Genomic DNA, 27,036 nt, shown 5'->3' with positions numbered 1-27,036 from the left:
ATGCACCTCTGTGAACGTGACCAAAATACGTTGTAATGCACCTTGTAGTGTTCTCCTAGCCTGGTTGGGGGCATGTTTCTAAATGTGTGATTGCAAACCAGTCAGGAGGGGAGTCGTGCATTCGGGCTGGGCATTTCACAGCATGATGTGGACAGATCTGCTTTCAGCAGCTTTCTGGCGTTACTCATGTGGGGAAGGTAAACTTTTTGTGTTTACTGGCGCACTCCTCCATCGATTGATGATGCAGCCCTAAGCTGATTAGCAAGGGGTGCGATGGATGTTCATTTGTTGCCGGAGAAAGATGGGGAGTTTGACGGGAGATTGGAGGGGAATGAAACTGCCCTCCGAGTTGAACGGTTGTGAGAAATCCCGGAGAACTGGGTGGCACTGGAGGATCTCCAATGGTTAGGGGCTGATTGGATGTAGTGAAATCAAAGTGGGGGGCGATCAGTCCCGGTAGCACTGAAGTTGTTGAATTAGGCTGGAGGTGTGTGTGTTTAGAGATGCTTTCTTCTTTCCGTGGGTCCCAAACACCTGTTTCGAAGTGATGTGTGGCTCCAGTTTGTAGGTGCTCGTGTTGCCTTCTAACAAGGAAGTAGCTGGCATTTCACCAAAGTTTTTATTTATCTCTGCTGCTCTAACTCCAGTTCCAAAAACTTGACAGTGCAATATTCTTTTATTTATAGACAGTTATCTCTTTGCTCCTGTGCACACACGTCCTTTATTGAGGATTTGGGAGAGCAGCCAGTAGTCTTGCTCTGATGCTTATCTTTATTTCCATTAAGAATCCTGGGCTACCAGGATCCTAGCTCTAAACATTTGTTTCAGGCTCAATCTTGACATATACAATCTCAATTGGAAAGTAATTTTCTTTAAACCAAATTTGATTTAAATTGACGCAGCTGTTGTAGAAAAACACTGGGGAAATGTCATTTCAGGAGCTGTTTTAAAGACAGCTCTGTTTATATATTTACTATTACTATTTTTTCAGGAGATTAATCTATATATAATGTGGTTGACTTGCTCCTGTTATTTAAAACAAACCCTCAAAATGGACAAGTTAGATTCTGAAAATCACCAGCTAGGCACATGCAGTAACCCGTTGTTTAGAACAGCTGTAATATGCACATTCCTATTAATTCAGTCTCTGGATTTACCTTTACGTTGTATATCTTTGTAGCTCTCAAAGATCCATTTACGCTATGAACACGTCCCTAGTACTAATTAACACTCCACAGGAGCAGCTGCAGTGGACCCTGCCAGTAATCAGTTTAATACTACGTGCTGGAGATTGAAACGATATAGCCAGTGATGTTATGATGCATGGTGTGAAAGATCCAGTCCGTGCAGCCGTGCTTCAAAGAGGCAGTGGCATAGTGTGAAGTTCAAGGCATGAGAGGAAAGAGAGATGCACAGGAACGATTTGTTCCTGGACTATATTTTCTGAACCCTTTTTAAGTCTTTGTTGGTTTAAGCCACTCCATGTTAATTTAATACAGGTTTTGTGGCGTAGCTGTCTGTAGTCAAGGAAAGATAATACTTACACTTACATTTTCTCTGCAGTGTGTGTGGTTTTTTTTAATTGATTCTAAAATAGAAAAATTTACATTGGAGTGAAGAAAACTGCTGCTCAGGAGGTTTGTATATTTATAATTTTCTTCACTGCAATAGCTTCATGGGATACACGTTTTGGGCCAAATTCTGTTACACTGGTGGAAATCCAGAGTGACTCTGTAGTCATTGATTTAAATGGAATTGCTCTGGATTTACACTGGTGTAAGCGAGAGGAAAATTTGATCCATTTTTTGATTATGTTAAATCATATAATCTTACTCCATCCTACCCCAGCATAACACAAAAGGCCCAATCCTGCAATCCTTACTCAAACGAAACTCCCACTGACTAAGACCTGCATTGCCAGGTCCTAACAGTGGGACAGTTCATGCTATCTAGATCCACACACAAAGAAAATTCACTGCACCTGGCTCTCCCCTCTCCTGCTCAGGAGGAGGTGTTTTGAGCCTGCGTGGTACTGTTCTCCCTCCTCCTTCTTCCCGCTTCCCAAGACCCCTTGGCAGGAGCTCATTTTGGTTGAGATCTGACCGTGGAAGGGGGAGTGAGGATTGGATTTGCTGTCTGTTGGGATGGGGATAGGCCAGAGTGGGGTGGGATGTGTTGTAGGCACACACATTGTTTGCCCTCTGACTTCACAGAGGTTACCTGGAAGAAATAATACAGCAAAGGGCTGGGTTGGGGAAAGGCTGGGAGCAGTCATGGCAGGGGGAGTGCCTGGTAGAGCAGGTCAATTAGAGTCGTACTGCCAGGGAGATGTGCTGCATGGTGGGAAGGGGCTAGGGGCCTGTTATCATTGGGAAGACAGGGGGACTCCATACAGATTGCCTTGGCCTTCTGCTGCTCCCCTGGGATGTGCAGAGATGCCTGGGGCTCAGACAGGTTTGGAACAAAGCCTTACACACAGCTTATCGCATGGAGTCAAACCCTGTTTCCCTGTGGCATAATTGGGAGGAATACCATGACTGTATCCTCTTGGAAACTTCCTCTCTGAGCCCCCTCCTAAGGGAATCACCATCGGAGGCAGTGATCAAGCTCAAAATAATGAGCACTCAATATAAAATTGCACAAGAGCAGTGGTTCTCAAACTTTTTTTTTTGCGGACCAATTGAAAATTGCCGAGGGTCTCAGCGGACCACTTAATGATCTTTCCTAATGTTGTTTGTACCGTTAGCTAACTATTGTAAAGCGCTTTGGGTAAATATAAAAAGAACCTTAATAATAATTAACATATTTTTGTTCTACAAATAAAAGCACACAACTCATATTTTAATATCAGTAGTCTTACCTTTCTAATGTGATGGATGTGCCCTCTCTCCCCCGCCACGGCAGCCCCTGAGCTGGGGCTGGGAAGGAGGGGGATCTCTCCCTCTCTCCTCCACCGCAGCAGCCCCCAAGCTGGGTCTGGGAAAGAGGGGGGGTCTCTGGCCGCCTCTTTCTCTGGCCGCTGCAGCCCTGCACACCCCAAATCCCCCCTACCTCCTCTTCTCACCCCACTGCCCCCTCCCACCTACTCTCTATTCCACTCAAGGCCACCATCTCACCTTACGTGTGCGTCTTATCCAGGGTCCAGGCACCTAATTAGTGGAGCCACGCCTGTGCGGCTCCACTAATTAGGTGGGTGGCCCTTCATTCTTTCATGTGCGGCCGCCCAGGCACGCACCTTATAGGAAACTATCCACGGACCACCTGAATGGAGCTCGTGTACCTCTGGTGGTCCATGGACCACAGTTTGAGAACCTCTGCACTAGAGTGTATTAGTTTTATACTGGAAAAATTCTCTGCCCTGGGACCGACACATTCCTTGCAAAGAAGATGGGGAAATTTAACATTCTACTTTGCTGCTGCATTAACCTGTCTTTCACATTTTGCAGTGGTTTTAAATGATGTAATTCCACCCCTTCCTGCTTGTCAGTTTAGAACAGTTGGAGATCTTAACACTTCTCCATTGGAGCCTGCTGTGCTTCTAAAGCACAGAGTTTTAAATAGTCTTAATTTGATCAGCAAAGAGGAGGATCATATGCTTATTGAACCCTATATCACAGCTCCCCCAGTTTAGCAGAGGAAGAGCACTATGTGATGTTAAAACATAGCATGTTTCACTGAAGAAGAGCCATTAGTCGATGGGAAACAGAAAACATTTTTATTGCCCCATCAAGCCAGCTTTCTCTAACGATGTTCAGTTGAAAGGATTTAGAGTGGTATTTAATCAAATTTAGGGACAGTAATATTAAAAGTCCTTAGAAATAATTAGCAGGCTCCTTTAGAGTTTTGGTTAGTTTAGCTGGGTAAGAATGTGATTCATGCTTTTCACATCACTGGCTGCGTGTGGTACTGTTGTGTGTAATCTGGATAATGTTTACAGATCTTTCAGCAACCAGGCTCTCTATAGTGGTCCTTGAATTGCCTAAGGCTTTGCTTTATATACTTCTTTAGCAGAGAGTTTTCAAAATTATACCTGGAGGCCAGCTATTTGTTTATACTAAAGGGCACAGGACACTAATCAACCAATCAGCAGGCTGGTATGATGCAACAGGAAATACTTCTTCATGCAATGCGCAATTAGCGCATGGAACATATTGCCACAATATATCAGCAAGGCCAAGAGTTTAGCAGGATTCAAAAGGGACTAGACATTTATATGGATCACAGGCATATCCCGGGTTAGAATAGTAAATATGAAAATAAACAAGAGTTTTGAAAGGGATATAAACCTCCTGCTTCAGGATTTAAGCCAGCGTCTAACTACTGTGGGTTAAGAGGAGACTTTCCTTCAGGGGGCAGGTTATTATTATTATTTAGTTGTATTACTGTACGCCTAGGAGCTCTAGAATATCTCTGCTGTACAAACACAGAACGTAAAGATGGTCCTCGCCCCAAAGAGTCTAAGACAAGAGGCAACAGATGGATACAGACAGATCAATGGGGGAGAGTACAAGGAAAACAATAAGACCGCATTGGTTGGCATGAGAGGCTGTGGTTTCCGCATACCAGCAACCTAGCCAATGGCAAGGTTTTTGTAGACTTCACAGCAAAGGAGAGTTTTCAGGAGGATAATGTGTCCATTTTGTGGATGTTTAGGAGGAGCTCCTTCCAAGCGTATTATCCCATAACTGTCTACAGCACCTCCTCTGAGGCATCTGGAACGTCCCATCACCACTGTTGGTGCCGGGATCCTGGAGTAGGTGACCTGTGTTAGTCTGATCCAGTGTGGCAATTCCTATGTTCCAAGAGGGTCTTTTAAAACTAGCCCAGCTCCACAGTATCCAAGTCTTCCCTGGGTAAATTAAATTTGCATGGTGAGATCAATCTGCTTTCTGCTCTTCTCCTGTCCTTGCATAAGGACCCTGTACTTGACAAATTATAGTTAGGCTGCTTATGGTGGAAATATTTTGTCTAAGTAAACTTGCTCCTGTGCATCCCTCACGCAGATGGGCTTCTTTAGGAATGCAGAAATCGGCCAACTTGATGCTTCGTTGGGATGGTACAGTATTAGTTTATGTCCCGACGTTGGTCTTCCTTTGTGTTTCAGAACAGAGAAACACTATTCTTTGCTTTCAGGGCTTGATCCTGCAAAGTGCTAAGCACTCTGGCCTTGATCCAGCAAAGCACTTAACCCTGTCATTAACTTCACGCATGTGAGCAGTCGCACTAAAGTGCTTTGCTGCATCATGGCCCAAGTGCTCAGCACCTTGGCAGTGTCAAGTCTGCTCTCCCTAAATATTGGGAACTGATCTCCTTCTGCGTTGAATGAAAAGAGTAATTAATATGAATATTTCAAATAATGTCAGTATGGACCAGAAATCTCTCCTGATTAATGCTTAGTGCTTTTCATCTTCAAAGTGCTTAACGAACACTAATTAGTCTCCTAATGAGACGCGTGGACGTTGTATTCCCCAAACCTGTGCTATGAATACTACGCCACAACTGCCCTGAAATCAGGGGTGACATTCAGTTAAAACAGCAAATTCCTTGATATTTCTGAAATGCTCTCAAAGGGCCTGACCCATCAGCCATTGGAATCAATGAAAAGGCTCCTATTGACTTCAGCGTCTATTGGATCAGGCCCAAAACCAAAATACTCTCTGCCTGCAACGGTAATCAACAAGCATGTTAAAATACTATCAAATGATAACCTTCTAGCCATGCTGAATCTTGCTCAGGTGTAGTAGGCAAGGAGAGGTTGTGATCTCTGATTCAGGGCTCCCTGGTCCTGGGACACCTTAGAGAGGGAAGGGTTTTGCTTTTGTATTCTGCCGCAGGTGTAAAGTTCCTAAGGTCAGCAGAAGATCAGATATAGCAGAGCTCAGCTTAGCCAAGTCCCCGATATGTCCCTTTATCCCTCTTTACGCAGGGGAGGGGGAGATATCTGGCACTAGCGTAGATTTCCTCTGTACAAGGGAAATTCTCAGCTGGGATCTCAGGCTGGTGTAAGGCCACTTTATACTGCTTGCAAAGTGGCCTTAGCATACTGGAGAATATGGACCAGTGTATACAGTATATACATATAAATATATATAATAGGCGTGTGTGTGTTAAAGGTTGGTAAGCAAACCATGGTTGTTTCCAGTTCTGACATTTAACTAAAGTCACTTGTGGCTCTGAGCTGCCTCTCTGCATGGTTTTCCTTTGCTTTATTTCAGCACATTCCAGGAATATATACCAAGAGAATGGCTGGACTTTAAACACAGAAGAATTTGCTTTGCATTGCTCACACTTTCTAATGCGCATACCTGACATTTAGAGAGAGTGCATGGCAGGCATGTGATCTGCCTTCATCACCAAAGAGTTGTACCCACTCTGTCAATAAGGTTCACAATCCTTAGATACTTCAGGATCTTCAACTGCTGGAATCCCAGGAAGCTGTGATGCCCAGAAGTGCCTTTTTCCTTTTGTGTTTGATATGAAGATTTTTGTCTAGAGCTGGTCAAAGATTTTCTGACTGAACAATTTTCTGCTGAAAATATGGATTTGATTATGTCAAAATGTTTTGTGGGAATATACTGATTTCACTGACATTTTTATGAGATATCATTTAAACATTTCATTTTGACTTTATCATAGTAACATTATATAATATACATATATTTATAATGTTGTAAATTATATAACATAAAAGTTGAAACAAAGGCAACATGAAACATTTAGACTTTTCTGAAATGAAATATGTAGGAATATTTAGTTTCATGATAAATTCCAAAATTTCTACTTTTCCATCCCAGTTTGGTACAAAACCACATTTTGAAATCTCAGAATTTTCCACAGGATGGAAATTCTGTTTTTCACCCTGCTCTAATTATGCCCATACTATAGTTATGAACTTTCAGATTGACTTGCTCAGTGCACTCTGACGTTCACTGGTATTATAAATACTGTGGAAACACCTCTACCTTTTTAGAGCATTTTCTCATCTAAATTAACCCTCCAGTTCTATGAATGACCCAATGGGCTTTCGGTGGTGCCTGCTAGATCATAAACTCCATCAGTGAATAGCACTTCTAGTTCTCATGCTCTTTATTGCAGTTCTGCACCTGGCATTTATGAATAGACACATTAGTAATTATTATTCATCTTATTTTTCATCTGTTGCTTCAAGGGGAAAAAAAGTCCTTTAATCTTTTATCTCCTGTTAGAAGTACATGCCAGGTTATTTGGCTGAAGAGAGACTTCCCTTCTACCTCTGTCATCATTTTAAAAGCTTCACCGTAGTTTCCCCAGCTGATTTTGTCCTTTCCCAGTTGGCAAACATTGATCGTGTTTCTCCTTATTTAACGCACATGAAATGTAACTGTTTCTTTCTGTTTATAATCTTGGTTCTGCCCCAGCAACTCAAGGATGTCAGCTGTGAGAACAGTATTTATCACCTAACTGGTGTTGTACAGTACGTTCCAGGAGGAACTCTAAACACTGAATTGAGAGTCTTACCATGGTCCTGATCCAAGAAAGGATCTCTGTTCAGGGATGTGTTTAAAGTCCTACTGAATTCAACCGAACTTAAGAAGATGTTTGCAGTTAGGCATGTGACCTCAAACTTGGGCCCATGGGTCCCCAGGCAATGCTTAGGCCACAATGACCATCCCACAGCTCACCTGAGAAGGGAACCAGTGATTTGCTAGCTCACAAATGGCTCTTCTCCTTAAGCTCCCGATTGGGGAAAATATCCTGATTGGCTGGGGATCTCTATATAAGCTAGGAAGAGGTACAGGAAAGAAGTTATCTGAGCAAGGAGAGGAATCCGTGCCTGCCAGCCACTATGGACCTTTCCTGAGCCCTGCATTCCTGCTTGCTCCTGGTTCCTGTCCTCCTTATCCCAGACCCCCATCTGTTCCTGCTCTCCTGCCTCACTCCAGTTCATAGGTGCTGCATCTGCAGTCATATAAACCTCATACAGCATGTGTGGTATTGACAGCATGTTCCATGGTAAACATTAATAGCAATTTATCTTATATGAATCAAATCAGGTTTCAGAGAAATCCACATATACAGGAAGATACAAAATTCTACATTGTTATAAACTGAAGGTCTGATGCTTCTTTATGTTGAGATACCCGAATACAGATTATCGGAATGATGAGTATGCACATATGGAGTTTCTCTCTAATTCTTCTATTGGATGGGGGATCCACCAGAGGCAAATGGCATCTGCTCAGTGGACTGTTGACTGCGCCCTTCCCTTCTTTGTTCCCTGCTATCGCTGGACAGCTTGCTTGCTTCCTACAGGAGTCATGCTGCTGGGACTCTGCTATCCCATAGCTGCCCCTGGGACCACTCTTAGGGAAGTTTCACACAATAAGGGGAAATAAGTATAAATTACTATGCTCCATGGATTTGAGAGAAGTGGGGAAGAATCTGCAGATGCCTCCTGGCCCTCTCAACTCTCTCCCTCCCAATCTGTGGACCAGGAACTCGGTAGAACCTTCTTATCCATGTGTACAGATGGGAGCATGGGGGCCGAAGTTTCAGTCATATGGATCATATATGGTTGGAATATTACATTATTTAATACAATATTAATTTATCAAAGCTACACAGACAGCTGCAAATACCGAATCCCCTGGTTACTAAAGATCAGGCATATGTGAAGATTGAAATGCATCTGTTGGAAAAACTATTCTGTGACCAGATGACTGAGTGATTTAAAGCCCTGATTCAGCAAAGCACTTAAGCACCTGCTTAACGTTAAGCATTTGTTCAGGTCCCATCCATTCAGCAAAGTTAAGCATGTGCATAAATCACATTAACTTTACTATCCTAAATACATTCTTTATAATATCGGATACAATGTAGGTTCCTTACTTTTCATATCTTGAATAAGTAACTGGTTATAAGATATGATTACATAATAGATGTATACAGTTAGGAAGTTATCGTCTTCTGCTTTTAATCTTATTATTTATCAATACTGCATAGTAAATCACTAACGTATGTAATCCTCTACAATATGTTTAGTTTGTACACTGCAGTACAACTGTGTATTATTAAATAGTTTGTATTTGTTTTTAATAGTAAAGCCCTATTTAATAATAAGTACCTTCCAAAAGTGGATTGATCACATGGAAAGCACACATCCAAGAGTGAGCCTTGCTAATGAAAATAACTTGGATTCTTTTCACATGGAAGATGTTGTGTGATGCTGCTATTGTTGTTAGGTAATTTAAAGGTCATTGATTTCAAATTGATATGCTTTGGAGAGTTTACCACACTGTCATTACCACACAACATGAATATTCAGGAGTACAGAATCTATTGTAAAAAATATACATGTTTCAAAGAGACAGTTTTGACAAAATGTCACTGATTGCATCTGTCAGAGGGAACTCTCTCTTGGGATATAAATGTGGGAACTCTCTCTTGGGAGCTAACAGTTTTGTGTATTATCATAAGTCGTAAGGTACATTCTGTAAATGGAACCACAAATGACAACAGTGATATGACAAAGTGTAGTCATAAAATTCAACTGTAAACATAAAATACAAATCTAGCAGCCATTAGGGGAGTGTGCACATCTAACTAACAGTCTAACCCAGGCTATTATTATAAAATAGAAATAAAGCATAAATTAGGTGAGGTGTAGGATAGACCTAACTTCCCCTCTCATCCATTTTGCACTAAGGGAGCGCCATTGAGAGTTATTCCTGAATTACACCAGCGTGAACGAGAGGAGAATCAAGCCCTGTATATTATATTTGAATTCTAAAACACAAACATCTTGGAAACTTTCTGTTGTAGCCCTAGATCTGGCGTTTTTGTACTAGGAAAAAAATACAATTGGTAGGGTAAACAGTTTGGATTTTCTAATTTTCATGGCCAGATGGGAAGGTTTACTCCTAAGCACCTACAACTTCATCCATCTCTCGAGTCTTTCCATTGTCATTAATGGGATCAGGCCATTAAAAGTGAAATTCAGCAGAGATATTGAGGCAAGCACTATCCTGATCAAAAGCGCTTTGGAGTCAATAAGTCAGTAAATATCAACACAACAGGTCTAGCCGGGGCTGGAGTAGGAGTTTAAATGCCATAGTGAGGAAGAGCATGTCGTCAGGAGTATTTCTCTTGCAAAGTGTGAGTTAAATTGATGTAAATCCAGAATCAGTCCAGCGATTTATTTATCCATTGGAGTTATTCTGGATTTATACTGGTGTAACTGAGACTAGAATCTGGCCTTTTGAGCTTTGGAAAATGAAAGTAGGAATGTTTCCCCCACAAAGCGTAAATACCCCTTTGAATGTTTGTATTTTAAAAGAGAAAGTTCTGCCGGCATCGCTGGCCAAGTAATTGTACCTACTTTCTAATAGCTGTTAATAAGATACTTGGGTTCATTTTTATAGGCCTAACTGTGCACATGGATTGCTCTACAATTCTGTTTATTACATTTTGCATATATCCCATCTCACACTCAAGCGTACAGATAAACCCATGGTTTTTAATTGTATGTTGAAGGATAAACAACCCATCCTATACTGCCACATTCATAGGCATTTAGGGAGCTAAAATGAGAAATCTAAGGTTCTGTCACTAGAAAAACTTTGATTTTGATGTTTTGAAAGGGTCAATTAAAAAAAAAATCCACGTGGCAAGTGACTTTTATGAGCACATGGAGGGAGGAAAGTGTAAAGGGTTTTAAATGGTTGAGGAAATGCATGACAACTGCCCCCTGTAAAATAATATGCATGCTAAGGAGCAAATGTTATACTTGGGATGACAAATGCATAAGTGTAGGTACAGCTGCGGTATGCCAACTATTTTTGATAGTGAAAGTCCCATTGAGCATCTTGATGTCAGTGGTAATAGAAACCTATTTGCACTTTGCGGCCACGAAGGGATGAAATTAAGTAAAGGGAAATGTGTAGATGGCATAGCAGGAAAAACTGTCTAAGGGTGAGACCTGTTTAGCCTCCCAGGGGAAAGGTGGGTGGCAGCCTCATCATATGTGTGCTCTGGGTGAAGCCCCCAACATTCTAATGCACTGGCTGAGGGGAGTCGACTAGAACTGTCCCCTTCACGAGTCCTCCAGATAGTGCAGGAGGTGTGAAAACTGTCACTGCACCGGCCTGTGTGTGTCACTGGGGAAACGAGCACTTTGTCAGAGCGCCGGGCCAAATTCAGGGCCAGCAGGGGATGGGTTTGAACAATTGGCTTTAACACATCACAAAACCACAGATGGTTTATTCCCTTTCCATGAATGTGAAGTGAATTGTGCCAGGCTAGGGTATACGTCATCCAGTGGTTTGTGGTTTAATGTCCTCTGTGTGACCATGGCTCCGGGGGTGATGCGCTATTTTCCAAGCAAGTTCTTCAAACAGCCAACAGCAGTCTAGTTATCCTGACAGAGAGGGGAAGATGGGCTTGATGTAAATCCACACAGAGAGATTCATGCTTGGGTTTGTCGCGTGGATTTATTTAATTTTCATGCTGTCGCCTGTTTATAACTCCGCCTGGGCTGCTGAACCTCCCAGTTCCACACATCAGCAGGCCGAGCATTTGTCCCTTTGTTAGCTTGTCATGTGGTCTTGTGGCATCAGATCTGGGAGTAATTACAGGGTCTGTACTGGGGATAGGGATGGACCTTTGGTACAGTTGATGCTGCAGGATTTAGGATTGCTGAACTAGGCCAAGGAGGTCTTCTCATTCTCTGAGGGTCTGTCTTCACTGCAGAGTTAACCCAGGTTCTTATTCAGGTGTGGCCCCTTGCCCAGCTACTGTCCATACACACAAACCTCTGACCCATGCTTTAACTCTGGGTTAGCTGGCCTGGCTAGAGATATAGGCTAGAATCCGGGCTCCACTTTCACTCAGGCTGGAAACCAGACCAATTTGCAGTGTGGATGCAGGCGAATTAACTCAGGTGCTGAAAGTCCTTCAGTGCCTTCCCCAAACTCCACCAGGGTCATATTTTCTTGCTCTCTGCCTACTCCCTTCTTCTGCTGTCCATGTCACGTATCACTTTATGCACACCGGTTCAGCATGTTTGCCTGCTACATTTCTGCTGCACTTCCACAGCACTAAACAGAGATGGGAAAAATCCTCCTAGAGTGCTGCCAGCTGGCCAGAGACTGACGCCAAGGTTCGGGTGGACCTCTGGTGTGAAGTCAGTAAGAGCCCAAATTAGAGGAGATATATCTGAAATCTGCAGTTCTGTGAGGACGTCTTCAGTTAGCTGGCAGACACGACCTCGGTGCAGGGAGAAAATCAAAGCTCTCGAGGCAACATACCAGACGACCAAAGGTCACAGCTCCCTGCCTTGGACAATATGCTGCAAAACAATTAATAGAACGGTGCCACTTAGAGCAGCACTAAGAACCATGGGATGTGCCCCAGAAGTCTTAGCACCCCCCTCCATGGATGAGTGCAGCATCAGTGTGGTCACAACTACTTGGTCTGGCTCAGGTGTGGATTTGCAGTGTGGATACTCTCACCTGGGCTAGGCTAGCCCAGGTGCCCAGCCCCAGGGTAACTCTGCAGTGAAGACATTGTACTGTCTTGGTGTAGACTGCTCACAGGAATAGAGATCCACACTGGACAGGGTAAACTAACCAGGCTTTCATTAAAATACACACACTACTCTCAGCAGCACAGCTCAGCACATATATATTCACAGAGAACTCATGTACCAGTGTCACTTCTTGTGCCTCTTTTAAAGAGACTGTGCACTAGTTATCCAACTGTGCACGGATACAATACAGACATGTTGACACCCATGAAACCTATGCATTGTATTGAATTGGCCAGTAACTTTAATCACAGAAAAATCAAAGCAACACTTTTACAAGTGACATTTAGTTTTTCAACAATACTGTTTCATACTAGACTTTGAGTAGCTGTAAGTGGGTTCTTAGGTGCTATACTGAAGATAAAAAAATTTGTTAATATAGTAGAAGAGCCCTACATTAAATATTAGCAATGAACGATAGAACTCTCTGGAACTTGTTTATATCCTGAGCCAGAAAACAAGAGCTGTTCCACCATTACAACAAGGGGCTCAGTCTGGTGGATATTACCCATCTTCTTTCTCCTTTATTAGACTATTTTATTCTTGTCTGTGTGTATTTTGGGGGGGAGGGAACTGTTTAATTTTTTCAAAGATATCAACTAGCTCAAAATTATTTAGAAACACACATACTGTCTTAACCAGAACCATTATAAAGAAAAGGTAAAGCATGTGTGATTGTCAGTAGAGACCATTTAAGGACACACTACATCTGCAACGGGGTAAAGAAAAGGCTGAATTGTGCGTTTCACCTTGACTCAGCAAGCTCAGGATGTTAACTGTTGATAATGGACCAGCATAAAAAGTGTGTGACTAGATCAAAGGAATATTGAAAATGTTGAGGTTCCAGTATTTTATGACCTACTGGGGCTAGAAAAAGTGAAATACTTAAGTGGAATTGCTGGGAATCCAATGTTGGAGTACTGGTTTCTTGCCCTTCCAGGTCATGAGATTTTGTGCTTTTAGTATCCCATTACACTGATTTAGGGTGACCAGACAGCAAATGTGAAAAATCGGGATGGGGGTGGGGGGTAATAGGAGACTATATAAGAAAAAGTCCCCAAAATCGGGACATCAGGTCACCCTACACTGATTGTAGACTTGCTCTTTCCCACTTGAATTTGAACATGTGTTGAACATTCTGAACTAATCATCTAGAAATTAACACTATGTACCATTAGTCTCTAATTGTAGTGGTTCATAACAAAACTGATGCAGAAAAAATAGCACAATGGTAATCAGAAAGGTCTGAAATCTCACTACCTTAGAAGGCTGCCGCTAGAGGCTCTTTGCCATCTGAGTATAGATGTTTTCAGGGCTGCTAAACTTCTTCAAACATTAGGCCTGCACCAGTAAGCAGAAAAAATTGCTTTCTGATTTAGAAGTGCCTGACTTATTGCAATTTCTTGCAAAAGTATTGCAAGAAATTACCTTTCGAGTCATCGGAACTACAGAAAAGTTGTATTCCAAGGCTCAGAATCTCTCTCTAATCAATGTGTGTATGATATGTACCATTCAGAAAATTAAATGTTGTATCAAAGAACTGGTTTAGAAACATCAATTTAAAAGAGGAATAGACAGAAATTCATTAAGAAAGAAACAAATCTCACCTTTTTTCCTTGGAAAGATCAGAGAAGTCGGTGCTCACAAGTTACGTTTGCCAGTTCTCCGACCACTCATCAGTATTCCTTTTCTGAAAAGCAAAAACAGAGACTGTCAGTGTAAGACATCATTTCAGTGTAAAGATTGTTTACTGCTTATAAAAATAAAATAATGAAAAGCTGTAAATATTCCCTATGTCCCAGTATTGCATATTGCTGTGGGGAAATATTTCAACATTCGCTGTTCAGACTGCCTCACATTTTATGACCCCACCTGAAAAATGTGGCACTTTCATAGGAATGATATAAAAACAGCAATAATACCACATGTGATCAGGCAAACGCTAGAGACAAATAAACATTCCCAAGTGTTTGCTGGCACTGGAGTAGAAGCTTCAGGTCCATGTTTTGGGTTTCAGTGCTTACTATACCTCTGTTAGGACTGACTGCTTAGATTGACCCTATGGACAGTTATGTAGCTAGACCAGCTGTTTTTTCCCCCATGGCACTGGGAGCAGGTGTTTGTGCTAATGAATTCTCAGGGCTTTGCCCTTGAGGGAAAGAATCCTTTCTCCAACCCCCCTTCTCCTATGCATGGCTTGGCTGCTCAGGTTGTTTGAATAGTACCAGGATTTGATCCTGAGTGCCGAAAGGTGAGCTCAGCCTTCAGGAACAGACACAGGAGCTCCCAATAGAGATTCTACAGGGCCAAAGCCCTCCACAACACACTGCCTGCCGGAAGCACAGTCAACATCTTTCAAGTTTAACCCCCTACACATGTGAATCTAGTTACTAGTGATGGCTGCATGGCTGGGGATGTCAGAGGTTATTTTTGTTGGGGCTAATGGGAGTGGACCTAAGGTGGTTTTGGTAGCTGGGGAAGAGAGAAAAGGGTGTCCATGCCATCCTCTCCCCCAGATATGCCATGCTGTTCTGGTTCAAAATAAAAAGGGGAGCATGTGACATTAAAGAGCACTGCAGTAAACAGCGTCGACCCATCTGCTTCCCCTTTCGTGTTTCCAGCCAGTCCCAAACCTCTCACTGTATTTTCTCCTTAAATCTGTGTCCAGCAATTCTGCTGTAGCAAAATCAACCACATTAGCCTCAGCACCTGGCAACAAAAGAGTTTTGTGCCCAAGGGCCCACCAGAGAATTGCCCGGCCGGGAGGATTTTGAGTAAGTCTCGTTGTTACTGTACATTCTCACTAGTCTGAATCCTGCTCCTCCAAATGCTGTCCTTTCACTTAGCTCTTTTTTTGAAGAGGACACGCCATAGAGTGAGCATATGGAGGGATTGCTTTCTGTAAGTTTAGGAGATGAAACCCCTATTTTTCTGGCAATGGCCTGCAAACCCCAAATTTAGACTTTCATTTCCCAAAAGCTGTTTCAGTTTCCCATCTGGTCTACACTGGGGGGGGGGGTCGATCTAAGATACGCAACTTCAGCTACGAGAATAGCGTAGCTGAAGTCGACGTATCTTAGATCGACTTACCTCCCGTCCTCACGGCACGGGATCGACGGCCGCGGCTCCCCTGTCGACTCCGCTTCCGCCTCTCACTCTGGTGGAGTTCCAGAACGGGGAGCGCGTTCAGGGATCGATTTATCGCGTCTCGTCTAGACGCGATAAATCGATCCCTGATAGATCGATCGCTCCCCGCCGATCCGGCGGGTAGTGTGGAGGTACCCTAGGGCATGAAAATCCCTCCTCTTCAGGACTAGCCCTGAAGTATTCCAGGGTGTCTCCAAATGCAGTGCTCATACACAGCAGGTGGTGAAACCGACAAAGCCCATGCAGCACAGTGGTCACTGCTGCTGGTAGCAGCATGAGGGGGAGGGCTTGTTGTTAATGGATATTGAACTCCTCCTGTCTGATGGCAAGTTATATCCTGCTCTGCAAATGAGCAACTTTGTGACTGGCGGAGCTGCAGATGACAGGACAGCTTGCTAATGCATTAATTCACATTCACACGCACAGTGTTCTCAGAACTGCTCTCTGCTTGTCATTCAACAGATAGCGTCACTCAGTGTGATTACTTTTCCCCCCAAACATCTTCTGCTGTGTTCCGATTTTAAAAAACACCTTAGTCAGAGCTTTGCTCTGACCGGCCACATTGTATTTCTTACATGACAACAGCCTGCTATGAAACGAATTGATGTAATGAATTCATGCATGGTTCAGTCCTTAGATTCACCTTTATTTTTTTGCATGGATTCCAAAGGGTATGCACTTCTCAGCTAAGTCTTGACTTCTGCATGAAATGGTAATTCTAATGCAGAGACAATCAGCCTCTGATTTATTTATATTGGTATAGATTAAAATGTATTCTGATGTGTCAGCTAGGGTATAAAATAAATACACCCCATCTCATTTCCATGAGGAATAGTAACTCTGAATTTTACATTTCTTGTCTCCCACAAACCACCGTAAAACGCTCTGTATGTGTCTTTAAAATGTCCATTCACTATGGTGTTTAAATAGAAAGGATTCGCTATTTTTTTCTATTCAATTGGAGAAATGTGTTTTTGTTTAAATGGTGTATTGTGAAACGTGGATGTTTCATACTATTTTAACAATATTCAGAAAAAAAAAGTCTTAATTTCTGAAGGGATAGTAGAAACACTCATTTTTCCCACTGTATAACAAAGACAGGCTTTGGAAAGAATGTCTTTCCAAACATCTCCATCAGCTGGAGGAGAGATGGTAGGAGATTTCCAGAGCCCCCTCCTTCACCCCAAACCCCTCATCCCCGGCCCCAGCCCAGAGCCCGTACCCCCTCCTGCACCCCAACCTCCTGCCTCAACCAACAGCCCCCTCCTGCACTCCGAATCTTTCGGCCCCAGCCTGGAGCCCCCTCCTGCATCCCAAATCCCTCATCCCCAGCCCCACCCCAGAGCCCTCACCCCCTCACACACCGCAACTCCCTGCCCCAGCCCAGTGAAAGTAAGTGATGGTGGGAGAGAGAGAGCCGTCGGGGGGGGGGGGGGATGAATGTAGTGAGCGGGGGCTTGGGGACTCAGGGAAGGGGCAGGACTACGGTGTTCGGTTTTGTGTGATTAGAAAGTTGGCAACCCTAACAAAAGTGGTGTAACATCATAATGGCCCTGTCAAATAAGCCAATGAGAGATACAATTATTCTATCATCATGCCTAAGGACCCCATCTACATTATTGTTATTATTTATTTGGCCATGTTTAAACACAGTTGTGAACAAATTCTGTCAAGTTTTTCTTGCTTGTATAGATAGAAAAAAACCTGTTACTACTGTATCATCAATTTAGAGAACCCTATTTTAATAGTGACAGAATCATAGTTTAAAGCATGGTTCTTTAATGCAGCTGTATCATGTTTTTCCTGCCTACAGAAAAAAGCTGTTATAACACTGTTAGACTGTAGCCATGTTTAAGCGTGGCTGGGAATAGATGGGATCATAGGCAAAAGGAAGAAAGCTTTGGAAAGAGAGAATCTTCAGCAACTCCAATATCTCCTTTTTATGCCATTAGAATAAGATATGTATGTGTATTAGAAATGCAAAGCTCTTGAACTGAGAATACCTAATACAAAAGTACAGTTAAAGCACAGAATGGATTTAGTTAAAACAGTTACAAAAAAGTCAGGGAATCGGTGCAGTAAGAGGAAGATGCACTGAAGGTCATTCATTTATGCACTGATATATTGATTATCCGGTGGATAATGTATTTGCAAAGTTTTGGCCCTCTGGTAACAACAGGGAATACGTAAGGGGGAAAATCCAAGGAAAATATTCCAAAGGATAAATATTGACTTTTCTTTCTGAAATTGTAGAAATGAAGGTTCTGATGACTATTACATTTTGTTCCAGGAAGATGGGTCCATTATTCCATCCCTTAGCTTTCAGCATCCTGATGACTAAAGGTGAGGAGATGGGTGTGGGACAAAGACCCAAAAGGAGTGAGAGAAGAAAACTAGCAATTTCAGAACCTTAAAATGAGGAAGGATCATACATGCAAAAGCTCACATTTCTCTTGTGCATGATTTCCCTCAATAAAAATAAGAGTGCAGCGTTGCAGTAAGAGATGGCGTTGAATGCAGGCTGTGGCCTTTATACTGAGGGAGAGTGGAGTGGCATGTTCCATACCGCACTTGGATGATGATGATGATAATTGTAATAGTTGATGATATTTGCATTTCCATAGCACAAAAAAACCCCAATCAAGGATCAAGCTCCCGTGAGATTAGGTAGAGTACATGTGTATTTGGTTTGGTGCTCTGTCCCTCTCTAGTGGTTGTAAAGCCATATAGCAATTGATGAGAATGCTACACCTTGACTTGGGCTATGTCTACTCTGCCACTTATGTGAGCAAAACGTATGTCACTCAGCGGTGTGAATATGCCACCCCCCCCAAGTGACATAAATTATGCCAGCATAAGCGCTAGTGTGCACAGCACTATGTCAGCGGGAGAGCTTCTCCTGCTGACATAGCTTCTGCTGCTCATGGTGGTGGTACTTGTACAAATGCACTGCAGCACTGTAAGTGTAGGCGTGCCCTAAGAGAGCTGGATCTTTTAGTGCAGGCAGGAGAGGCTCATGCATTAGGACCCAGAAGCTCTCGGGTTTGATCCCTGCAGCTGATGATCCCTCAGGAGTATTGGCATTACACACACGTAATATAAAGACAGTCTCTGCTCTAAACAGCTTACCAGCTTAGGTTGTGACAAAAGACAAGAGGCAGAGAAGACCGACAAATGGAGAGAGGCGATAACAGTGAAACACGTCTGGTCTAATATGCAGCCATCTCCACACACCAACTGTCTTTCCATTGTCAAATGTTTTGTCGGCATCACAGCAAAGGTGAACCCTAAGGAGGGGTCTGAAGGAGGAGGACAGTGGAGAAGCATTGTGGATTTTAACAAGGAGCTCCTCCCATTAACCAAATCTGCCCTTTTTAACTGGCCTAGTCTTATAACAGGTCCATTTTCTATTTTCTTTTATTGTTCTGTTTATTTTGGGTTTACCATGCTCACCTGCCCCTCCAAAGGGTGATGGTATACATCCATTCTACTATCTTCCCCATCTCCACCCAGCATGCAAGCTGTGACAGTCTGGAGGCATTTATCCAGGAGTCAACAACACTGTTCTAAACTGGCCTGTGCACAGTGCATCCTGCACCCTTCTTCCCATGGGTGCTAAGGAGGCCAACTCAGCCTCTGTTCATTCACACATGAGGGTCTTAAACCCACCTAAGGCAATTCAGAGTGTTGGCTCCAGAGCTGTCTCTGTATAACCCAACAGCCCCATCTTCTTCTGTATTTTTCTTTTGGGTACTTTGGTTTTTTTCTTTTACCATGTGAATTCTATTACTACGTACTGGTATAGCCAAGGGTTTTGTACCTAGGTTACTGGGCAGGAAGTGCAATCATTTACCTTACCTCATGAATTAACAGATACTTGTTTACTGTCTTCACTATTAAACAACTTCCATCAATGAAATATAGCTCCATGGACTTAGAATTGCTCTTTGATATTACTGCTGACATTGTGTACCCATATGAGGAGCCCTTTACCATTGCGCTGACTTTCTGTCTCTTCCCAGTATAAACCAATGGTGTGCAGCCCTAAGAATTGCAGTTTGAGCTGTGAAGGGTTACGTGCAGCAGATCTGTGCGTTCTGCTGGGAAGCTTCTGCTGCACTCCGGCCTCTGCATTTCTGTCGGTTTGATGTAATATCCTACGTGATAAAAAACTAAAGTAGCTGGTTTCGCTGCGTTGCCCCCACCACTTCTGGAGAGACGTGAGATTAATCTTCCAGCTGCCAATCTACAAAGCTGTTGCCCAAACCAGAGAGACTCCTAGCAAAGGCTGCGCCGCACAGAATATATCAGACAAAACCAATCATCTTTCCTCAGAGAGCATTATCAATATAACCATGCGAATCTTTATCCTGTGCAGCTCCATCGTCACTCCTTGCCTTGCTTCAGTTTGTCATTTCCAGGTCACTTCCCTTCTCTTTGTCAGCATGTTTAGCATTGCTTCACGTTGGCATAATTATACCACCACCCTCAGGAACATCACCGTGTATACCAAAGACAGCTCTAGGACCGAGTTACATAGTGGCCCATTCAAAAGCAGAATTTGACCATAGTGCTGAATAGGCGAAACGCAAAGCTACCAATTTTTCTGATGTCAGTTCTCTAAACCTCTTATTTCCACTCAAGTCAAGGTGCTTTTACAAGTCCTTGTCCAGGCAGAGGTGCCTCCCTTGCCATCACGGCCTGCTTCCCATCTGTCTTTGCTGGTGCGTAGACTGGCAGTAGTAGTAATAACAGGCTGGTCGTGCCCACGGGGTCATAGGCACCGTCCACCTTACACATGGGAAGGGAGAGACCTGAAGAGAGTTTGTTACGCTGATTCAAGTTTGCTTGCGGCGGCGTGCTGATAGATGTTACTGCCTGGAACATAACAGCTCAGGGGTGCTGTAAATATGGAAGCTTTCCCGACCTCTGTTCGCTGAAATACTAGTGTGGAGAGCTGGAGATGATTGTCTTTCCCAGTAAGAGTGTCACTAGCTTAGACGTGTTTCAAACATTCCTGTAGCACTTCCCATTAGCTCCCTAAGGGCCAAATCCTCTGTCCAGTGAAGTCAATGGGAGATTTGATTTTTCACAATCCAGACCCTAGAGTGTCTGTTCACAGGAGACGGGAGTGGGTGAACACCTGCTGGTTTGCTTGGAGGTTTGGATCGTACTGAGTGTGCACCACTGACATTAATCTTGTCTCAGAATCCCATTCCTCCCAGCTTCCCTCTAGGGCCCAGGGACCATTGCTGTCTTCAGGGAGCCATTGAACCACTGGTGCTGTGCTGGGTGTTCTGCCAGCCTTGGAGAGGGTGATCTTGTAGAGATTTGGCTGGATACAAACCCTCCCTGATTTCGGGTCTGTTCAGTGAATTTTGTGCACAGCCCCAATTACAGTAAGCTGAGCCCTTCCACAACCTAGATTCCCTGAATCGATGGATTCAAATCCTGTCCGGTTTGAGTTGTCCTTCCTTCTGTCTAAGGGAAATATATTGAGTATTGAATATCTTTTGGATTTGATCTTTGAAACAGAGCTCCTCTCTGCTCGGCGTGGACTGGGGCCAGATTTTACAGAAAAGCGTGTGCAATTGCACACCTGATTTGCATGCTCATTTAGTGCAACCACATGTACAGTTGTAGTAAGCTATGTCTAGAGCCCTGCAAATCCGTGGATATCCGCTGTCTATCTGGGGATGTGGATGCTGTTGTACTGTTTACCATCCTTGTGGATCGCGGATTGGATGCGGATCCAAATATTTGTATCCACGCAGGGCGCTAGCAGTGAGATAGTGCTCGTGCGGATGCAGATACATATAAAAGGTGGAGTGCGGCTCGCGGGTCGGATACAAGTTACCATCCTCTACCCCAGAGGTGATGGCAGAATTAAAACTGCTACGACAGCAGGAGCTTAGTGTTATTCATGGATTTTGTGTGTTGTAAAATTTAGCAACAGCTGTGTAAAAAAAACCTCTGTACGTTTGCAATCATTGGTGTATTGACAAGTTCCTGCATTAATTAGGGAGGACCTGAATCAGAGGACTGGTTCTGAACACTTCCAAACTCTGGGAGACCTTGGAACCGAAACCCAAGACTAAATGCAAATTTTGCAGTTGGTCCTTTTTCAAAAATGGCTGAATCGAGCCCCGGTGCTTTGGGGTATATGAAACTCAGTTCTGCATCTCTATTTTGTGTGTGGGAATGGTATCCACTACTCATTGTTGTTGATATTTTTAAACGATTGCCCATTTTCTGGAATTTATTTTTCTGTTTCAACAACCCTGTACTGTCTAGTAGAGAAAACCAAGCAATTCAGAGAGGGATTATTTTGAAGCTATATATTGTTTAAATATCAGACGTTCAGGACCCGTACTATACAGATTATATAATTAAATGATGAACTCAGGCTTGGCGCTCTGGCCTGGGTTCTCAAATCCCTCATTTGGGAGCCCAAATGCCCATTCATAAGCTGCTATTTGCCAGCAGCTGCCACACAGTGCATCTCCGAGACCACAGTTTTTACCTATAGTTAGAATAATTAAAAGTGCTGTAATTGTGTGTTCACCCTTGGCAAGTGTTAACTTCCTAATGGTGACCACTATAAATCCTTAAGGCCTCTGTTCAGGCAGGCCCTGAAGTCTGTGGATAATCCCATCCCTATTCAGCAGAGCATTTATGGATTTTAAATTTGATGACATAAGTAGCCCCATTGATTGTTGCATGCTGAGGCACGTGCTTACACGACTTGCGGAATTGGGGCCTAGGAGCAGCTATCTTAAATGAGGCGTTGGGCAGCCAATTTAGACTTCAGAGTTGAGATTTTTCAAAGCAGTCTCAGGGGTTTAAACAAACATCCTCCTACAAAAAAATTGACAACGATTAGGTCACTGGCTTGCTAATACCACTGCCAATCACGGTGACTAATATTGTCTCATTCTTTCTGTGTACTCCCCCGTCTCTGTCTGTCTGTATCCATCTGTGGTCTCTTGTCTTATACTTAGATTTGTGGAGAGGGGTCATCTTTTTGCTCTGTCTTTGTTCAGTGCCTTACACAATGGGGTCTATGACTAGGGTTCCTAGGTGCTGTAGTGATAAAATAATAATAGCATGATCGATGGACAATGTGTATCTTAATTCCCGTAGACGTCTTTGAATACATGAATCAAGCCTTGTAGCGTGAAGTCTTAAATATTTGCCTTTTAAAAAAAAAAAGAAATTCCTGTCTACATTTGCAGCTTTCTTGATCTCTGACACATCTCCTCTTGATCCTGCCTTACAATCCGTGCCATAGCAGGCTCGTTTGTTGCCAACTCTCACAATTTTAGCACAGGCTTTGTTATATTTGGGGATTTTATCTTGAATCCCAACAGCTGGAGTTGGATCACGATGTGAGAAGCTCAGCTTTCTGGTTTTTTAAAGTACATTTTAGCCCTCGTAGTTGTGGAGAAAAGCTTGGAAATGTGAACCATAAAGGCTCAAAAACCCCAAAGGGCAAATACGAAGAGCCCCAAATGCAGCGCTTGATTTGTGCCAGGGCTTGCCAGGACTGAGCCCTGGAACCTCTAGGCTTGGCAGTTCATAGCCCCAGCACCTCTGGGCTTGCTGCATCAGTTATGAATGTAACAAATTGCTTGAGCCCTGGCACCTCTTTCATTACAAATTAAGCACTGCCCAATGTATTATTTTGTTTGTCTTAAAAATAATGAGATTTTTTTTTAAAAAAATCTCACGATGGGAGGGGGAAGGGGAAGGGGGCTGACTCCTGGGTTCTGAACACTTGAGATTGGCAATACAGACTGTTCACCCTAGAATGTCGTCTTCTGCACATGCTTAGACTAAATGCACATATCAGACAATTGGATTGAGCCTGCTGTGTTTTTACCAGGCACTGCAGTTAAACTGCCTTCTGATTTTTTCTTTCTTTCTGGAAAGTACTTACAATTCTTCTCCCAGCGTCTCACATCCCTTAGTGCTAGAGCCTATCTAATGGAGCCCCAGGGACCCCACCAATCCATAGCACATAAAAATCACATTTACTATCTGTACAACTGCTCTGGTTTTGGAGGCAAAACCGTGTTTTCCTTCAGCCCTGTCGTTTGTGCTCTGGCATTAGTGCTGGAGGCAGAGCATTTCATTAAAGATTTATGTAAAGCAGGGGCTGCTCTCTGAGGCAGGAAGTAAAAGTTGTGGCTTCAGCATGCTAATGCAAAGTGGAGCTAAAGGGTTTTGTTCAACTTGCACAAGGCAGCGCAGGTTGGCACAGCCCAAGGTTTCATCTAGGAGAATGAAGCTTACGCCGCCCTTTTCCTTGGCACACAACCGCTGAGTTCATTCACATTTCATCTTACAAGACATGAAAAAACGTTGACAACCAATTACTATCCTCAGAAATATGAAGACTCCCTGATGGCCCAGCCATACTAAAGAGGAACTCTGTATAGTACAGTAATGCACGCAGTGTTGGCTTTGGGTCCTGGGATTATAGTTACCTGTCTAGAGCAGAGTGTGATACTATCACGAACTAGTGCTCTAACTGGGGGAAAACAAAAGGAATAGTTTTGCTCCCCTATCTACCCTTTCAGCTCTTATTCCTTTTTGAACCAGCATCAGTGAGAAGTGAACATCAAGTCCAGCCACCTGTGTCTCCTAGTCTGAAGACGGCCACCACTCCTTAAACCATTATAATAAACAATGTTAGGAATACTACCTTTTTCTGTCTCTGTTTTCTCTCTGGTGCTTTTTATAGAAGGCTCCTGGTTTGGGAATCCATGTAGCTACTTATCAATTGTGGAAACACATGTAAATCCCTGAATGTGGGCTGAGCACATGAAAATTCATCTACAGCATTTGAGAGCAGTGGAGGCTTTGGTCCAGTGAGGAAGTTGGTGGGAAGAACTGACCTGTAAACGTGCACTCACATCCAATATACAAGTAGGTAAAAATCATATTGTATCTTATTCAAAATAAGTTGTACAAAGCCTGAGGAACCTCCACTGGCTGCGTGGTAAATAGAGGTTTAATGGACTTGGAGCTTCCCTGAGCTTATTAATTGCTCATATTAATCCTAACATACTTTTTCAGAAGAGTGTGTTTGCTGTTCACAGCAGAGGATGCCCATGAAAGATGTTGGCAGAAAGCAAGACAGACAGCACAACTGGTAAACCATATGCAATACCACAGCAAGCTTCCACTACACAAGGACAATGTTGTGTTTCTGCTGTGACCTGAAGGGACCATGTTTGCATTCTCTGATTTGCAAGTGATGTTTCTGATCATTAGGGTTGGCACACTAAGCTTCTGCGCACAGTTATTTTGTGCTTGCCATCGTTCATACATATTGTTTAATTTATCACTGAGCTACTTGTTTGAATATGGAGCTATCACAGGTGACAAGGAACTGTTTCTTGTATTAATGTAAATATATAAATCATATATTATTTAAACTAGTTAGTAAAACTAATTTGCTATAGTGCTTGATTCTGAAAGAGGATAAGATTTGAATATTGATTAACTGAGATAATGGTGGTTGTTTACTCTCTGTTCTATACCAGTGCTTCCTACTGGATAGACTCAGAGTTGTTGAACTTTGTGCCATAGCCCATATAGTTCTAATAGTCAATGGAGATTCTCCTTCAGATGCAGTGGTAGGGGCCGGCCTGTGCTTTTGGAGTAGGAGGTTCTGAATTCTATCACTGCTCTTGCATGAAGTTCCTGCAACCATGTAGTAAAAGCAATGGGACAACCATGAAGTCCTAGTTGGCGATGCACTTATTATCATTTGAATTGACCTATTCTAGCTAGATTCTGTCTGGCTCCATTGAAACCATTCATGGAGAACCAAAATAACATGGAAACCTGGTTGGGATAACTCTCTCTGCCCAGCTGCAGCGCTCCACCAGGCACTATAGGGTCAAGTGCTGAATTACACATGTATAATAAGGAAACCTTGTTCTTGAAACACTCTGTGCACACACTGGCTGTAGGGAGCTAATTGAATCACAGAGGAGTGAGCATGCTAGAGGTCAAGTGATAAAGTGAGCAGCAAGCCAAAGGGTCATAACCTCAAGTAGTTCATTACAGTCTGAAATGTCATGTTTTATGGGAGTAAAGGAAAACAGTAATTTATCTGTATCAGTTTGAATCTGCCTGAAAAAAAACAAACCCTAATCATATTGTTTGCGGTAGAAGCCTAGAATCTCATGACTATATTTGTCTTGCTCTCTTCACTTTCAACAGTGAATTAATGGAGCAGACTGTGACTATCATAATCTAGGATTTGCAAATACCTCTTAGCAGAGCACACATTGGCAAAGTCAAAACCTGTATCCCTTTAACTGCCCTGAAAATGCCAGGAACAGGTGACTTAGCTGACTTCTTGGTCTGTCCTTTCCAGAGGCACTGTCAAAGCCAAGATGGTGACTTGTTCAGGAGACAGTGCTGAGCAACTTCGGCTGCAGGCTCGGGTACAAAGCAGGGGAAGGCCATTTTGATGCTATTATCAAAGCCACAGAAAAGAGATCTTGACAAGAATAGAATCCTAAGAGAAAAATCTCTCTTTAGTCACACACGGTTTTTCTAACCCATGGCCTAGGATACAGAAAAATCTAAATCCATCTCTTCATAGCGATAAAGAAAAATCTTCTTCAGCCAATTGCCTTTGGTAGAAAATGTGGTGTAGGAAGGCTAAGAACTGCTAGGTCTTGTCTTTACCTCTTCAGCGATGAATGCAGGCAACAATCAGCTTCCAGCTGTTTACAGTGACTCTATATAATAGGCAGTGTAAACCACTGATAGATGCTACAAACAATCCAGGGTCCAACACTAACAATATGGCAGTGATAAGTTGGTACTTTCCAGCAGCGTCAGAGGACAGAGGATACTAGAGATAAATCTCTCAGGTATGGCTCCAAATTGGCCTGAGCCAGTAAGCCACACTTTATCAAACTTATTTATGATGCTGCATTGAGGCAATGAGACAGAGAAATGTTGAGTACTTTCCACACAAGTCAGCACAATTTAATGCCCCACTTGCTTTGGGTTAATGCCAGAGGACTTCTTATTAAAATAAAGTAAATAAACACCGTGGGTAACAGACATTTTCCCTTAGACAATTAACATTTAATTGGAAGTAAAATAAAAATCATATTATTCTATTTCATTCCCATAGGTCCCAGTAGATTTTACATTCCCAGATATTTTTACACTAGGTACAATGCTAACGTAGACTTTTTAATCATTCATAGACCCAAGGCCAAATTCAGAGGTGCGTTTGAGGGAGGCAAAGCTGAATCCAAAAACATCAGAGGACTTGTAAGAAAAAGCTAGAG

At 43.0% G+C, this 27,036-nt stretch overlaps 1 protein-coding gene across 1 annotated transcript in view; it reads left to right on the top strand.

The window, feature by feature from the left end:
* RASGEF1C (RasGEF domain family member 1C) overlaps positions 1 to 27,036 on the top strand; it is a 109,750-nt gene that overhangs the window by 439 nt on the left and 82,275 nt on the right. The window lies entirely within an intron of this gene.

The sequence above is a fragment of the Emys orbicularis genome, chromosome 8 (assembly GCF_028017835.1).
Source record: "Emys orbicularis isolate rEmyOrb1 chromosome 8, rEmyOrb1.hap1, whole genome shotgun sequence".
NCBI classification, from domain to species: Eukaryota; Metazoa; Chordata; order Testudines; family Emydidae; genus Emys; species Emys orbicularis.
This window is presented reverse-complemented; position numbering and strand designations above follow the sequence as displayed.